The sequence below is a fragment of the Haliaeetus leucocephalus genome, unplaced genomic scaffold (genome assembly GCF_000737465.1).
Source record: "Haliaeetus leucocephalus isolate CR32 unplaced genomic scaffold, Haliaeetus_leucocephalus-4.0 Scaffold206, whole genome shotgun sequence".
NCBI lineage: Eukaryota > Metazoa > Chordata > Aves > Accipitriformes > Accipitridae > Haliaeetus > Haliaeetus leucocephalus.
In genome coordinates this window covers 3,967,523-3,976,814 of record NW_010972642.1, presented here as the reverse complement: position 1 = coordinate 3,976,814, position 9,292 = coordinate 3,967,523, and the positions used below count along the sequence as shown (strand labels likewise).

General features: G+C 38.7%; 1 protein-coding gene across 1 annotated transcript in view; it reads left to right on the top strand.

The window, feature by feature from the left end:
- Positions 1–8,446: 8,446 nt before the first annotated feature.
- PTPRO (protein tyrosine phosphatase, receptor type, O) overlaps positions 8,447–9,292 on the top strand; it is a 70,827-nt gene continuing 69,981 nt past the window's right edge. The window contains exon 1 of the mRNA XM_010566125.1: positions 8,447–8,482. The gene's annotated coding sequence lies outside the window, so the exon portion shown is untranslated. The remainder of the gene's footprint in view (positions 8,483–9,292) is intronic.

The window sequence follows — 9,292 nt, the reverse complement described above, 5'->3', positions numbered from 1 at the left end:
ACTGTGGCCCAATTCCTGCTCTTTGGAGCATCATCTCTAGTGTTTGGGTCTTGTCTTTCTTATTTATGCAGACCTTCTGCACTTGTGTGCAACTTTATAGGGATGTTGATGTTTTTATGTCTTTTTAGTATGCAAAGGGTGAGAACTGAATAAAGAGCTTACAGGGCTAATAAGACGAGAAAGGAGAATACTGTCAAATGGATTATAGTTTATTCATACACATGAAAATACTTAATGCAAGTATGAATGTTCACTTTCACATACATACTAGGAGATGTATTTGCAACAGCAGAGATAAGCAGAGCATGGCTAATTTTGTTTCTGTAGATAAATATGTTTTTGCTTATAGCCTGAGCTGTGGTAACTGATTGTGTTTATGATCCAAATCTTTGGGGTAATTTAAGCCAATCATTTTTACCTGGTGCTTGAAGTGAAATCAGAGTATGCACCCAGTCTGTTACTGCTGGTGTTTCATTAAGCTGTGGAGAAGCTGTTGGCTGCAAATGGCTTTTGGTGCTGTGAGATGTAGGGAGCTCACAGTGCTGTTGGGTGATGAGTTTCTCCTCTGAAGTCTGGGAGGTGGGCAGGAAACACAAGGGCAAATCTGAGCCATAACTTTCTTCTGTGTGCTCTCAGCGCTCTTGGTATCACTTGAGAAATCATCACAAGAACATGCCTGGAGCTGCAATACTTAATATAACCTATTGTGAGTCAGCTACAAAAAAACCCCAACCAAACACCGAATATTCTCCCTTTTCTGCTGCTTTATATTTCTAAAGGCTGATGGGAAACAGCTTGGTTGGGAGCATACTTCTGTCTATTGACTCTCCTGGCACTTGAGTTAAGTAGCAAAAATTACATCAGGAATAAACCTGAGTGGAGAAACAACGCTGTAGTCTAATGTTGATAGTAAAGGGGTTTCATTGCTGCATGAGCACCCTGTAGTGGAAGTAGAGGAAAAACTGAATGATGTCCGTAAGGACCTGGTGGAGAATAAGTCGAGAATGTATTTAAAATTTTAAAAAGCTATAAATAACTAAAAGAAACCACTCATTTGGCTTGGTTACCAAACAGCTGCCATTGCCATGAGGGCTCAGTGCTGCCAGTGTGCATGTTCTTGCATCTTTCTGATGGGTAGGTTCTGTATGTACAGGTACATAAATGACCATGTTCTGCAAGTGGAGAGATTTAAAGGTGCACACTTGACAGTTAAAAAAAAAAAAAAAAAACTAAGTGCCTAGCTCTGATTTTTTTTTTAAAGATCTTGTAGATACTTATCTGCATTGTAAGACACATGTACATTTACAAAACTGATCGTAGTGACTTTTTGTGGTCACACGTGGAAAAAGAAGAACCTGGATTTTGGTATTCTGAAGTACAGGCAGATATGCTTACAGGAGGATAGTGAAAAATGTTTTGGTTCAGTCAAAGAGTTGGGCAAGAGCTTAGGCAATATATTTGTTGCTTGAATTTTGAGTGAGGGAATTGATAAGAGAGATTTGTATATTTGCATTGCAGTTATTGAGAAACGACCATACTGAAACTGGCAAATGGCAGCCAGCTGACTAGACTAATATATTTTTTGCCTGGTTTAGTGTAATGCAAAATGGCCAGTGCTTATGTACGGAAGCACCACTTGCTGTAAATTAAAGAAAAGGAAAAAAACCACGTCATCATCTCCATCCTTCCCTTTCACTGGCAACAAAAATACTTCATAAAATGGAAGAAAGAAAACAATGACATAAACCAATACATGGTGAACTCATATCTAGAAGTTAACTAGGAAAGAAAATAATTATCACTTTTAAACTGTGCATATTTTTCTATGTCACAGTGATAATATTACACATTGCATTGTCTAGTGACCTGAAAGCTTTCTATATTACCAATGAGATAATGCCTATGAAATAAAGCTCAGTAAATATTTACTGTGGGGTATGTCTGGGAAAGGTCATGTTGACTCATTTAAGGTCATGCTGTTTATAAAATCATCCTTTTCAGAAGAGACAATAAAGGATTATCATCCTGAGTTAAAATGAGGAAACAGTTTTCTAAAATTATATATTTTTGTTTTACAGTCAATTCTACTTTAGGGAACAGATTTCCCATTGATGATTTCCACACACCCTTTTCTCAGCTGACTTTTATCTCTTGGTGTATTCAGCCATTGTCATGCCTGGGAAAAAGCTCTGGTGCTTCCATACATAAAGAGAAACATATAAAAGAAAGCTAATGGCTAAAGTTTAATTCTATAAATTCTGTATTCAAAGGGTTTGTAACTGCTAAACCAGTTGGAGATTTAATCTGTATGCTCTCCATATTATTACTGCTGAGCTACCTCAGCCTAAGATACTAGTCTGAGGAACGTATTTATAAAGGTTTGTCTGCATCCCTGTTGGCCCCTGAATAACTGCCAAGTGGAAAAACCACACGACAGCAGCAAGGAGTAATAAATTCTATGAAGAGAACACCAAACCTGCAGAACAGGGTTCTTGGCGTCACCTAATGAACCAAGACTTTTATTATCCTTTGAATGACTTTTTAGCAACCTCACTTCGTAAAAGACACAAAACAAATTAGAAGGAAGTTTCAGGGGTTTATTACTCTTTGGCAACTCAGGAAGAGAGACCTTGATCTCCTGATTGATTCTTGTACGCAGGGCCAACCTTTGTCACATGGGCAAAGGATTTATGAACGTTCTTACATCTTTTGCTGAGTAGGACCTTTTGAATGCTTAAAGCTATATGCCTTGCTCAGTCATGGCCATCATGTACTTTTTCACTGCTGAAAAAGAGAATAGCTAAACAAAATTTAAACCTTATAATATCAATTTAGACAAAAAAAGATTAGGAGCCATAATACATAAAAATGGCAATACAAATCTGAGTCGTAGCTGTCATCATACCATACATAGCTGATGTTTCTGGTCTCATCTGACTCGTGATGTTTAAAAGGAAGGTGCACAGAAAGAGAAAAGCATCTGCAGAAGGCAGTTTGTTTCATCTTAAGTGGATAAATTAAATTCTTCAGATTCATCTCTCCCTACAGAGTACAGAGGGAGCCTAGATGATGAGATTTGACCATATGCCCAATTTTTAGTTTGATAAAATGAAGCCAGATGAATCCCACACCAAGTATAGAAGTCTCAGCATAAAAGTTCTGACCAACATGTCATTAAAGTCTCCTCCCTTTGAAGGTAACAGGGTATTCAGTATTTCAGTTATATACACAGAAGTGTGCAGAATATTTAAGCAAGTTCTTGTGATAGCACACAAGTGGATCCCAATGAAGGATAAATGTGATGGCTGTGTATTAGAGTAGAAGGCATAATTATTTTCCTGATCTGGTAAATACAGTTGCAGAAGATTCTGCTTTGCAAGTTGAAGCCATTAAGCTGCTAGGAGAGGACATTGTAGCAGAACTGTATCTTTCATGACAGCCGTATAACACTCAGTAACCTGGACTGTCATCCCTCTGATAGGTCACAGCAGTCATTCTCCCCTGGACAGTCTCTTCTTCTGGGCAGGTGGGGTGGCACGTGTTACATCTGAAAGGACTTTACCCCACAGCTGAGGATCCTGACTCCATTTCCTAAGCTCTTTGTATTCACTCCTCTCATTTACTTCCTGGAAGTCAACATGTGGCAACTGTACTAAAAACTAAACGGTTGATACACTACGACGAAGTAAATCCTGCTGGAGCTGTCCCTGCAGGGGAAGGTGGCAGTGACAAGCTATGAGGTTTTGTGGCATTAGAGAGTTTGGTAGCGCTCAGGACTACTGAGCAGCACGTTGCCAGCAGTAGCATGATGGAAGAAGGCTTCTGTGAGTAGGAATTTATCAAATCAGTACAAATGGCTGAGCTGAGCCTAAGGCCACACTAGAAATGAATTGAAAATCAGGCTGTAGCAACAACTGAAATGTTCTGTGTGGATTTTCAATTGACTCTGTGCTGTACAGAGAATTACAGAGCTCATATCTTGCTGGTAATCGGGGAAATAGCACTGGCTGCTTGCCTCTCTTTGAGCACAGGTTGGGAAAAAGCAAAAAAAAAAAACCAAACCAAAAACCCAAACCACCAAATGAAACAACCAACCCCCCCAAAACCTGCACGGCAAATACTTTAGGAAGAAAAAAAACATTCAGCCACAGGAACTATGTATAAATAATGTGAGAAAATCTCAGCAGGTTATCTGGTCAGCTCTTGCCAATTTAGAGAACATATGAAAACAACAGGGTAAACAAAGGGCAGAATATCAGCTTCCACTTGTACCTCAAAACAAAATAAACCTGCGCTTGAACCTGAGTAAGCAATCTTTCAGGGGATAGCCATAGCCACGTTATGGTTATGGCTTGGGGCAGAAAAGTGGTAAGTATTTTAAAGCACAGAATAGGAAGACTGGTGATCTGGATTTAGACATTTTTTTCCTGTCCTGTGACCTTTGAAGAAAGGGTAGTGGGTGTTTGGGGCTTTTTTTTCTGCAGGGATTGAGGGGCAGGGGGTGATAGAAAAATGAGCAGAAATAAGGCAGACCACTTGTTTAAGGTCAACTCCAGACCAAACTGAAGTCAGCAGTTTAGATGGGGACAAAACCTCACATCTGCTTCTGAATTCTTCTTTGTGTCAGAAAAACTGATTTGAAACAGAAAATTCTTCTTTTTTTTTTTCTATTAATGGCTCCTTATTTCAAATTTCCAAACCTCTCTAGTAGTCTCAGAACGTATTTGAAAAAACGGAGTTTTTTAAAATACTTAAGAGCATTTTGGTGCCCAGTTCTCTTTAAAATCACTTGGAGTTATGGAACAAGGGCTTAGGCTCCTGGAATAGCCCCTAACTATAAGTTTATTCATTGCATCTATTCTGTTCTCTTATTATAGATTAACATGGGGGGGAACAGAAAATCATGTTCTCTTCCATCATTTTTCATTAAGTTGCTTTATGATTTCAAATGAATTGCATAACTGCCTGGGTCTCCAGTTTCTCACATAAATGAAAACTCTTAACTTCCTCCCAGCTGTGCTCTTTGTAGATAATGCAAATAGCAAAGAATTCTATTCTGTCTTTAAGAACTAGTTCACTTGTGCACATACGAAGGGTATATATACACCCTATCAATTAAAAATGAAGGCATTTTCACTTTTGTAGTACCCATAAGGGTCAGTCTCTACTCCTCCATCATACTCTCTGCCAGAGCCTGTGAGACAAAGTTCAGCTCACACCAGTCCAGGCCAGTTCCTCTCAGCTGCACAGAGTGGTGGAGCACATCATGGTCACAGTTTTCTCATGGTGGAACAACAGTTTTTGTGTTCTGTTGAACATCAGGAATTTTCTGTGTGACTTTCTAATGTCACCTTTCAGCATCAATAGCTGTTCAGAAGCTGTTTCAGCATCACAAGCTTATATTACAGAGGTTTGTATTACAGACTTCCATCATTTGCACAGGTGAATCCAGTTTTGGAGCTGAAGCACTGAAGAGCATGAATGATTTCTCCTTCCATCATTCAGAAAACGCATCTCCTTCAGTACTGCTTCTCATCTCCCATAGGGCACTTTGAAATGTAAGACACCTCAGAGATCGTTTGACACCATGAAAAGAGAGATTTCTTTCTAATAATCCAAGTTCTTAAAAATCCACATTAATTTCTCACTCTGCCTTCTCCTTCAGCATTTTCCTGGGGAGATCTGTTCCTCCTTTCCTCTATAATGGAGAGGGAACTGAAGTATAGTTGGATGTGTTTTGACCTGTAGATGCTGTGCTGTGGAACCACTTACTCTAAATTGATAGAGAATGTGTACATTCTTAGGATAACGTATATGTGGAGCATACTGTTCAATTAACTCCTGTTCCTAGAAAGTAATCTTTCTTTTCCTTTCCCCGTAACTTCTTCTTTTCAGAATTTAACAGAGAAGCCACGCAACATGACCTTGTCTTCCCACCTGGCCTATGTACAGCTCTGATCATTTTACATCTGTTCAGGTAGAAATTTGCTTTCACTCTTCTCCCAAAGACAGAGAACAAGTATTGACTGGAGAAGATCACTACAAGGACCAGTTTGGTAGAGCTAAGGGAATTGATGAGCCGATGTATTATGTTTCCTGTGCCCTTTTTTGTTTTCTGTTATTCACATGCAGGCTCAAGAGGGAAGATGCATTTTAATTAAAGCACGTGGTTCATCTGGCATGTGTATGTGTTTGAGTATATCCACAAGGGATGGCTAAACTTTAATTGCAGAGACTCCATAAAGGTCTGAGTTGGGGAAGGGAACCAAATTCATATTCTCCTTCAGAAGAATTATCCTTTTTGACACAGTTTTAGTATTAGAGAGAAGCTAAAAATCTAGAGTGGAGAGAAACCAAACTATATCTGCCTGAGTGTGAATTCATGTCATATTTGGGGTGTGTATGTGCAGTCAGGATCAATAATAGGAAGAAACGCCATCCATGAAGTTCTAACCTAGTTTCAAACTTTGTCAACATCAAGGTCTCTGGATCACTGTGCCTGGGTTTTGCCCTCTCCAGTTTGCACTAGAAAGATGGGGTAGAAGTATATATTTAGCAATAATTTATTAAATATTGGATATGCTAACAAGGTGATACATAAAAGATATTTGCCTTACTGAATGCAAACATTTCTTTTTCACATATTTAGCATTCTGGCATTTACTTAATGCTATCGTAATAGCAGTTGATAGTGTCAAGAAAGATTTCCTTCCAGATTATTAACTTCAGAATGGTAGCAAAACATGGTGGACTGTACATACCATATTGACATTTGCTTAAAAAAACCACTCTCACATTCTGCATTCATGTGCAGAGAGGGGAAAAAATACCTGTCCCTTTAAAACTGTCTCCCAGAGCAAAGGAATGTTGAAGCTCATTTATAAAATATGACCAGCAGATTATTACTGGCTTTTTGAGACTGAGAATAGCAACAGTGCTGAGGACACTATTCATGGAGCAGAATGCCAGAAATGGTGTGTTAACCTGAATCAAACATCATAAATTATTGAGAACTGCTGCTTTTGCTATCTTTTCACTTCTTAAAGTATTCATTTTTGCATGGAGAATCTTTAAGATAAGGGTTTCCATTTCTCCCATGGAGTATTTCTTCCAAAGAGTATTTATTAACGGAAGTTCTCTGCACAACCTGTGGAGAAGTGTAGATAAAAACAAAAGCCACAAGAATAAATATCAGTATTTTCAAGAAGTCTTTACGTTTTTCTTACAAGCCTGTAACATTTCTGTTCACGCTCTTGAAGACCATTTCAAACAATCCTTTCCTCTTGCGGTGAACACTCAAGTCTGTGCCTGCTCCAGAATTCACTGGAACACATGGAAAGCTTAGGATGTACTTTCTTCCCCAGATTCTGTAAGGCCGACTTTGCCTTTTTTGCCTTTTTGTTAAAACTACAGGATCTAATAATGATAGCTAGCAATTCCAAAGAAGCCTCGGTGTGGGGCAATTTCCACCCAGTCCTTACACCTTCCACCCCTTGTGCTCAGAGAGGATCTTTCTCAGGTCATGGCTGTAACAACTGCTTTTTCTGAGACTGCTTGTATCTTTTTGTGAAACCACATCAGTTTCAGTTATACAAAATATTTTGTTATTGAGAGCCTTTGAAACTTTAAGAATAAAGAGACTGGATGTGGAACATAAGCAGTGTAAGGTTTGATGTTGGAATATTTAGAAGAAAATACTTTGTGAATAGTATGAGCAGAGCGCTGTGAAAATAAGAAAGGTAAGTATTGGGCTGAGCCAGGTGATGCAGTAATGATGGACGCAAGGTGGGAACCTGAACGGTCATCTAAAGTGAAGATTTAAATATTAATTCATACTTCAAAACACAGCTAAATTGTGTGAAACCAGAGTCTGTTGCCTGTTCTGGATGGTGACTTCACACTGCAACAGAAGTGAGTTTCAGGGACCCCTCTTTTTTCTAGCTATAAAGGATTGGAAGGTGGCTGGGATCATCCCCAAACTGTGACATTTCTAGCCTGCACAGAGAGAGAGAGAGAATTTTTATAAAATAGAGTAAATTACTAAAACAGTTTAAATAGGCCAGAATTTGACTCTGTTCCCTGCACAGTGACTCATATGAAACAAATTTCCAACAAGCGCATGGATTTATTGGAGGTAAGATTCCAATTTCTGAACAAAATGAATGTGTACCATTTTTATTGTAATTGTTGTTCAGTATCATTTGTCACCATCAGAGGAAAAACATACTTTAGGAAGCTGCTACAAAACTACTGTCATGTGACTTTTATGCATGTTTTGCAATACTATTTATTTTATGATATTTCTTATGTGCTGTCTGTGGAGGTACCACTGCAAGACTTTAGCAGAGGCCAAGATCCTGAAATCTGGATCTCAGTCCTGTCTTTGTAAGGCTTGGACTCACTGCACCCAGCGACAGAGGACGGAAAGAATTTTTCTGAGCCAGGAGCACAGACCCTTTGGTTGTTCAGTGCACTTTCAAAAGTAATTCAGATCTCAGATGAATTCACAGGTACTCTGTCTAAAGAGCTGATCCTGGCTCTCAGTCATTCCATTTAAGTACTTAAGATTGAGTAAAATGAATCTTGGTGAGAACGAGTCATTGAGACTTAGAATTAAATTAGCATTATTGGCCACTGCAACAAATTATATCTGAGTGTAGTAGAATCACTCACAAAAATAGCCAGTGTTTCATCCAAGAGTTCTGGATATAGCGTTCAATATTGTCTTGTAATACTTGCATTGATGTTATTTTTGACCACCATTATACAGCAGGTGATCATAATGGTACTTTCGCCAAGTAGTAGATCCTCATAACTTTGAAATTTATTCCTGCTTTGGGATTTCAGATGACCACTTAGACAACTCTGTGATACTTCAGGATTTACTCTGTAAGAGCTGACAGAAGTCAGATTTGTTCAAGGTCTTACTTCCACTTGTCTAGCGTTAGATAACGTGATGCAGTTACCAGTACTTTAATTTTACAGAGCTGATGAGCACCCGCAGCTCCTCTTAAAGTCAGCAGAACATGTAACTATTTGCACTTCTGATAATTGGGTTCTGGCCCAATATGTTTCAGAGTGAGAGGTTCAAAAGGTAAAGTACATAAAATTAGTAGCTGTTTTGCAACTTTGATCTCTTCCTCATGGGTAAAACTCATACTGTTATAAGGAAATAAACTGAGGATATAGACTTCTGAAAAAGAGAACTCTGAGCTCTGCTGCACACCATTTATTTTCCTATTACTCTTTGAATATTGTTTATTTGACATGTTGTATATCTCCTTGCCTCCCC